An 8,470-nucleotide genomic window follows, 5' to 3' on the forward strand; every position below is an offset into this window, starting at 1 on the left:
CCATGGGAGCAAAGAAGAGTGACTAATTCTGCTTGGGGGTGTCAGATAATGTTTAATGGAGGAGGGGGGGCATCTCAACTGGGCCTGAGGGAGGATGAGGAGATTGCCAGGTGGAGATGGGGAGAAAAGACCTCTAGAGAGGAGTAGTTTGTGGACAGAATGATCAAATTGCAGATACTAAGTTCTGAAATACGGACTGTGCATGGACATCCTAGTACCCTCACAATTGTGAGGGCAGAGGAGTCCACAGAGATTACTAATTTATTGAAAAAGAGCACCGAGGCTTATGTTGGTGCCAGCTAAAATGACTGGGTTGATAAACAACCCGCCTTTGTTTCTCTATGCAGAAATCACCTAGGCACCTGCCATATTTTTTCTAGCCTAGGTTTAAGTTAAGGTGTCAAAAAGACTTGAAATGCTCCTTTACACATTTGGGGAGGGGAGTATGTTGGTACAACCCCTGCAGAAGGCAGATTGGCAACATCTGCCAGAATTACAAAGGCATATAGCTTGTGACCCAGCAAGCTCACTTCTAGGAATTTATCCTTGGATGCACTCAGTCACATGTGAAATAACTTATGTACGAGTATTCATCACATCATTGTAACAGCAAAAGATTGGAAACAAAGTAAGTGCTCATTACAAGGGAATTGGTTAAGTAAATTATGATATCTCTTTAAAATGGAACACTATTCAATCTGAAAACAATAAGGTAGCTCTTTTCGTCCTGTTGGAAATGATTTCAAGGATATATTGTCAAATGAAAAAAGCAAGGGCAGAACCACACATATAAAATAAGGATGGAAAGAATTCAAGTCCTCCATGGAGTATGCAAACTGCTCAGTTAAAAGTCCCTGGGTTGCCCTACCTCCAGCCTCCTTGTGATGTGTGATGCAAAACTCACTGTTTAAGTCAGTTGAGAAGGAGTTTTCTGGTTTTGTAGCCAAAAGCATCCAGACACAGAACTCTAAGGTCAGGGGAGGCCTTTGTGTTTGGACCCAGAAAAATGCAGAAGCAGGAGGTAAATCTTTGACTTAACAGAAATTCCCCAGTGTACTCCATATTAACTCCAGTGGGCACTCTCAAGTGCTGTCCCCTCTAGAAATTCCAAGCCCTGAACTGCAGAGCAGCCAGGCATTCACATGATGCAGCCATGGGGCTTTCTATGTAGAGATGCAATTTGGCAGGATTCAACCTGCCTGGTTTCTTTTTTGTAAATACAACCTCATCAGAGCAACAAGCTAAAAGCCTGGCAGAATCTATTTGGAGTCAGGGAGCAAGAGTGCAATGCAATGAATATTAGAACCAAGCCTTATGAGGTGGAACTTGAACAACTTGCTCTATCCACAGGAGGCCCTAGATAGCCCAGACTCTCTATAGAGACTAAAAAATAGATCTCTGGGTCAAGCCATGTAGTCTGAGACCTTGTCTACATAGCTGAAATTGTCCTGTTAGTATCATCCAGACAATTTTAAGGAGTCTTTGTCCACTTATTCAAGAAAAACAAATATTTGTCCCTGGCACTCTGCTAGGTGCTAGGGATACAATAATGAGCAAAACCAAGATAATCTGTCCTTTATTGACTTACTGTCTAGAGAAAGAGATGGTAATTAGTTAAATGGTTATTAAATAGGTGTACAATTATAACTGAGGTGAATGTTATAGAGGAAAGATTCATGGCAGATCAGAGGCTAAAAAAAATACGTACATTAGAATGGAATCAGAGAAGCCCTGCCTGAGAAAATGACAGCTGAGACATCTGAAGAATGAGTAGGAGTTAACTAGGTGATACAGGAGAAGAACATTCCAGGCAGAAGGAATGTTTCATGCAAAGGCCCTGGGGTGGGAGGGAGCATGGAACACTCAAGGAACTGAAAGGTCGCTGTGTGGTTAGAGGGCAGAGAGTTCGGGGGAGTGTGTGGTTAGAGGGCAGAGAGTTCGGGGGAGTGTGCTGGGAGGGGAGGCTGGAGCAGCACGCAGGCGCCAGGCAGGGCAAAGCCACGGAGGAGATAGAAAGTATTTTTGTAAGAGCAACAGAAAATCATCTGTGGTACAGAGTGTCAGTTATCCCCTAATATTCATTTCCCCCCTTTAATATTCCCTTCCAATATTCCTTTAATATTAGAACCCCTAAGTTTAGGCTCAGCATGCAGCTATCCAATTAAAAATCACTTCCCAGACTCCTTTGCATATAAGCTTTTCCATGTGACCAAAACAACCTGGCCAATTGCTCTGGCCAATGGGCTGTGAGAAGTAAGTGCAGGCTTCCATTTCCTCCTGTTCTCTCACTGGCTCCAATGCAGACATGATGGTGGGGACTGGAGGAGCCATCCTAGGCCAGGAGATGGAAGCCATATGTTGAGGATGGCAGGGCAACAAAAGAGAGAGTAACTGGATCCCCTCACCATGGAACAGTCATTGCAGCCCTGGACTATTAAACTCAGACAACATGTGACAGACTGATACACTTCTAGCTGCTGTATGGAGGGTAAAAGCAGTGGGCTCAATCTGGAGCTACTACAGCCACCCATTGAGGAGGATGGTGTCTTGAACCTACCTGCAAAGTAGCCATGAAGATGGGACCGGACCCCATTAGAACATCTTTTGCCTCATATAGTGGAAACAGCACAAACTCTGGCCTCAGTGAGAGCCAAGTTCTGTTCTTGGGTTCATTACCTTTTAGCTGAGTGAGCTTGAAGAAGTTACTAAGCATCTCTAAGTCTCATTTATAAACCCAAAGTAAGGTTCTTTTTGGGGAGTGTGATGACTAATTTTGAGATGGCCTTCAGACAGACTCCAACACTGGCTTTTTTGTGGGTCGTCAGGCTGATGATCTACTCTGGAGATTGTGGACTTGCCAGCCTCTATAATTACATAAGCCAATCCCTTAAAATCTCTTTCCAAATATGATACATACACACACACATCCTATTGATTCTGTTTCTGGAGAATCCTGACTAACATGGGGGTTAACTTCCTATTTATATACTTAGAACAAACTGCACACACATGAAGGGCACAGCTCAGTGAACTTTTACAAAGTGAACACAACCACCATTTACAAGAATATCTAGAATATTAGAATTCTGTGAAGAAAGCTATAGCAGTGGTGTAATGTGTTACTCTAAATCCCTACATTGGCTGGGTACAGTGGCTTACGCCTGTAATCCCAGCACTTTGGCAGGCAGAGGCAGGCGGATCACCTGAGGTCAGGAGTTCAAGACCAGCCTAGGCAACATAGTGAGATCCCATTTCTGGAAAAAATTAGCCAGGCATGGTGGCACGTGCCTGTGGTCTCAGCTACTTGGGAGCTTGAGGTGGGAGGATTGCTTGAGCCCAGGAGATCAAGCCTTCAGTGAGTTATGATGGCACACCTGCACTCCAGCCTGGGCAACAGAGAGAGACCCAGTCTCAAAAAAAGAAAAACAAAAAACCCCTGGAAACATAACTATTTAAAAAGATAGCAGGTGTGGTGGCTCATGCCTGTAATTCCAGCACTTTGGGAAGCCAAGGCGGGTGGATCACGAGGTCAAGAGATTGAGACCATCCTGGCCAACATGGTGAAACCCTGTCTCTACTAAAAATACAAAAATTAACTGGGCATGGTGGTGGGCGCCTGTAGTCCCAGCTATTCGGGAGGTTGAGGCAGGAGAATCGCTTGAACCCAGGAGGCGGAGGTTGCAGTGAGCCGAGGTCACGCCACTGCACTCCAGCCTGGTGACAGGGCGAGACTCCATCTCAAAAAAAAAAAAAAAAAAAAAGAAGATGAAACACATTTAAGAATAATGCAAGACATGGAAGAACAATAAATCAGAGTTAGAAAAACTCTGAAATGTGATTTGACAGGAGTCAGAAAAAATTTAGAAATGAAAGAAAAAGTAATTTCAAAAAGGAAGACTAAATTAAAAGAACACTGGAGTGACTTAACACAGCAGATGCCTTAAGAGAACTAGAAGGTGAAAAGGAGGAAATTATGAAAAATTGAAATGAAATTTTAAAAGAGATGAAAAAAATTCAAAGAAATAGAAAATTACAAATATTTGTAATTTTATGAAGATAGGCAAGGTATTAGGGTTTTCCAGAGGGACAGAACTAATAGGACATATGTATATATAAAAAGGAGTTTACTAGGGAGAATTGGCGCACACCATCACACGGGGAAGTCCCACGTTAGGCCATCTGCAAGTTGGGGGATAAAGAAGCCAGTAGTGGCTCAGTCTGAGTCCAAAAGCCTCAAAAACAGGGAAGCTGACAGTGCAGCCTTCAGTCTGTGGCCAAAGGCCCTAGAGCTCCCAGCAAACCATTGGTGTAAATCCAAGAGTTTAAAGGCCGAAAAACCTGGAGTCCGATGTTCAAGGGCAGGAGGAACGAACAGAAGCATCTGGAAGAAAGATGAAAAAGGAGAAAGATGAAAGCCAGAAGACTCAGCAAGCCAGCTCATCCCACCTTCTTCCCCCTGCTTTGTTCTAGCCGCCCGGCAGCGGATTGGATGGTGCCCACCCACATTGAGGGTGGGTCTTTCTCTCCCAGTCCGCTGACTCAAATGTCAGTCTCCTCTGGCAACACCTTCACAGACACACTCAGAAACAATACTTTACCAGCTATCTAGTCATCAATCTCATCAAGTTGACACCTAATATTAACCATCACAGGAAAGTAAGACCCAGCACACGGTAAATGGAAATCCCTGAAGGGGAAAATCAAAATAAGGGAACAGCCTGAATACCATGGGGAGGCCTGTGTGGTGAGGCACTGAGTCCCCAGACCCTCGGATCAGTAGGGAACTGAGGCCTCCTGCCAACAGCTCCCCAGAGGAGGTCTGCCTGTGGGTATGCCAGCCCAAGCCAGGTCTTTAAATGACTGTGATCCCTTCATTGTAGCCCCTGTGTAACCTCATGAAGGTCCCTGAGCCAGAGCCATTCAGCTACACTATTCCCAAATTCCTGATTTCAGAGGCTATCAGATTAATAATGCTTAGCATTTGAAGTCACTAAGTTTTGGAGTGATTTTTTTTTTTTAACACAGCAATAGATAAATAATAAAATTAGCGTTAGGGAAACTTCCAGTATGAGACCTTTTCAAATACCCCTGCTAACCACATCCTAATGTGTCTTATGGTGGATATGTGTGCATTTCTGTTGAGTATAACCCTAGGAGTGAAAATGCTGGATCGCAGGATATATACATGTTTGGCTTTAGTAGACGCTGCAAAAGAGTCTTTTCCAAAGGGCTGGTATCAATTCCACCCTCACTAGCAGAGTATAAGATTGCTCATACTCTCACCAACACTTGATATTTTCTCTTTTTTGTTTTGGCCATTTTGATGGGTTGTAGTGGAATTGCATCATGGATTAGTTTACATTTCTCCTGAGCTTTAATGAGGTTTAGTACCTTTTCAAAAGCTCAATGGCCATTTAGACATCTCCATTTATAAAACATTTGTTAAAGCCCTTTACCCATTTAAGAAAATTGAGTTATCTGTCTTTTTCTAATGGATCTATTCTTTTTATAATTCTGGAAATTATATTTTTTTATATATTTTTTATATTTTTAAAATATTTTTATATTCTGAGCCAGTCCTTCAGTATATATATTTCTTTTTCTTTTCCTTTTTTTTTTTTGGTTGTTGTTGAGGCAGAGTCTTGCTCTGTCACGCAGGCTGGAGTGCAGTGGTGTGATCTTGGCTCACCGCAACCTCCACCTCCCGGCTCAAGTGATTCTCCTGCTTCAGTCTCCCAAGTAACTGGGCTTACAGGCATGCACCACCACACCCAGCTAATTTATGTATTTTTTTTTTTTTTTTTTTTTTTTGAGACGGAGTCTTTGCTCTGTCGCCCAGGCTGGAGTGCAGTGGCACGAACTCGGCTCAGTGCAAGCTCCGCCTCCCGGGTTTACGCCATTCTCCTGCCTCAGCCTCCCGAGTAGCTGGGACTACAGGCGCCCGCCACCTCCCCCGGCTAGTTTTTTGTATTTTTTAGTAGAGACGGGGTTTCACCATGTTAGCCAGGATGGTCTCGATCTCCTGACCTCGTGATCCGCCCGTCTCGGCCTCCCAAAGTGCTGGGATTACAGGCTTGAGCCACCGCGCCCATGTATTTTTAAGTAGAGACAGGGCTTCACTATGTTGGCCAGGTTGGTCTTGAGCTCCTGACCTCAAGTGATCTGCCCACCATGGCCTCCCAAAGTTCTGGGATTACAGGTGTGAGCCACCGCACTCAGCCTATATATAATATTTCTTCTCCCACTCTTTGGGTTTCCTTTTTACTCTCTAAATTGTGGCTTTTGGTAAACAGTTCATCATTTTAATTTAGTCTAGTTTATCAATTGTTTTTTGGTTTTCTTTTTTTCTTTTTCTTTTTCTTGAGACAGAGTTTCACTCTTGTCGCCCAGGCTGAAGTGCAGTGGCACGATCTCAGCTTGATGCAACCTCCGCCTCTTGGGTTCAAGTGATCCTCCTGCCTCAGCCTCCCAAGTACCTGGGATTACAAGCACCCACTACCACGCCCCGCTAATTTTTGCATTTTTAGTAGAGATGGGGTTTTGCCATGCTGGTCAGGCTGGTCTCGAACTCCTGACCTCAGGTGATCTGCCCGCCTTGACCTCCCAAAATGCTGGGATTACAGGCACGAGCCACAGCACCTGGCCTAGTTTATCAATTGTTTTTGAAATGGCTAGTGATTTATGATCTGTTTAAGAAATTTTTGCCTACCCCAAGTGATGAAAATACTTTCCTATGGTATCCTCAAGAAGCTTTATTAGACCTATGATCCATATAGAATTGATTTTGTGTATGGAATGAGCTAGAGATGACAATTTACAATTACTCCAACACTGTTTTGTTTTTGTTTTTTTTTTTTTAGACAGAGTTTCATTCTTGTTGCCTGGGCTGGAGTGCAATGGTGCGATCTCAGCTCACTGCAGCCTTTGCCTCAGCCTCCCAAGTAGCTGAGATTGCAGGTACCTGCCACCATGCCTGGCTAATTTTGTATGTTTAGTAGAGATGGGGTTTCACCATGTTGGCCAGGCTGGTCTCGAACTCCTGGCCTCAGGTGATCCGCCTGTCTCAGCCTCCCAAAGTGCTGGGATTACAGGTGTGAGCCACTGCGCCTGGCCACTCAGCACTATTTATTGAAAAAGAAGAAAATCATCCTTTCTTGGGGGCATTGGAACATACCTTTATTATAAATCAAGTGCCCATAAATTTGGAGATCTATTCATAGACTCTCTCTTCTGCTCTACTTGTCTATCCTTGGACCAATACCACATTGTTTTAATTATAATAGATTTATAGTTAGTCTTGATATCTAGTAAATAAGGCTTCCAGCTGCTTTTTCTTCAAGATTGTCTTTGTTATTGTGACTCTTTGATTTCCAGATTTTTTTTTTATTTCCACATAATTTGTTTTTCTTTTCTTTTCTTTTCTTTTCTTTTCTTTTCTTTTCTTTTCCTTTCTTGAGATAGGGTCTTGCTCTGTCGCCTAGGCTGGAGTGCAGTGGCGTCATCTTGGCTCACTGCAGCCTCCACCTCCCAAGTTCAAGCATGTCTTGTGCCTCAGCCTCCCTAGTAGCTGGAATTATAGGCGTGCACCACTATGCCTGGTTAATTTTTGTATTTTTAGTAGAGATAGGGTTTTACCATGTTGGCTAAGCTGGTCTCAAACGACTGGACTTAAGTGATCTGCCTGCCTCGGCTTCCCAAAATGCTGGGATTACCTCCCAAAGTGCTGGCATGAGCCACTGTGCCCAGCCCCATATAAATTTTAGAATTAGTCTGTCAATTTCCATTGGAATACCTACTAAGATTTTGGTTAGGATTGCATTTAATGTATTAATAAGTTAGGGAAAAATTAACACTCGAATTTTACAATTCACTAGCATGATTTTTTCTCCATTTATTCAGATTTTCTTTAATTTTTCTCAGTAATGTTTGCTAGTTTCATGTGTAGAATCTTGAATATCTTTCACTGGATTTATTTCTGGGTATTTAATTTTTTTGATGCTATATCAATAATACTTTAAAATTTCAATTCCAATTGTTATTGCTCATATATAGAATAATTAATCATTAAAATACCCTTGTATCTAGTGACTTTGCTAAACTCATTTGTTCATTCTGTCCAGTACTTTTTACTTTCTGCATGCAGAGTCATGTAGTCTCTTAATAATGAACAATTTCATTTTCTCCTTCCCACACTTATGCCTTTTATTTCTTTTCAGTTCAGATCCCAGTATAACATCAAACAGAAGTAATGATAGTGACATTCTTGACTTGGTCCTCATATCAGGGGGATATCTTACAACATTTTATTACTATTATGATGCTTGATGTGGAGGGTGTCCAAGCCTGAATAGGGGTGGGAAGAGCATCTGCATAGGATGGAGGAGCCTGAATGGGGTGAGGAGGTCATCTCCATGGAAGGGCGATCCAGGACAGGGTGTGAGAGCCCAGAAAGATGGACAAGGACATCTAC

The sequence above is a fragment of the Chlorocebus sabaeus genome, chromosome 10 (assembly GCF_047675955.1).
Source record: "Chlorocebus sabaeus isolate Y175 chromosome 10, mChlSab1.0.hap1, whole genome shotgun sequence".
Lineage (NCBI taxonomy): Eukaryota > Metazoa > Chordata > Mammalia > Primates > Cercopithecidae > Chlorocebus > Chlorocebus sabaeus.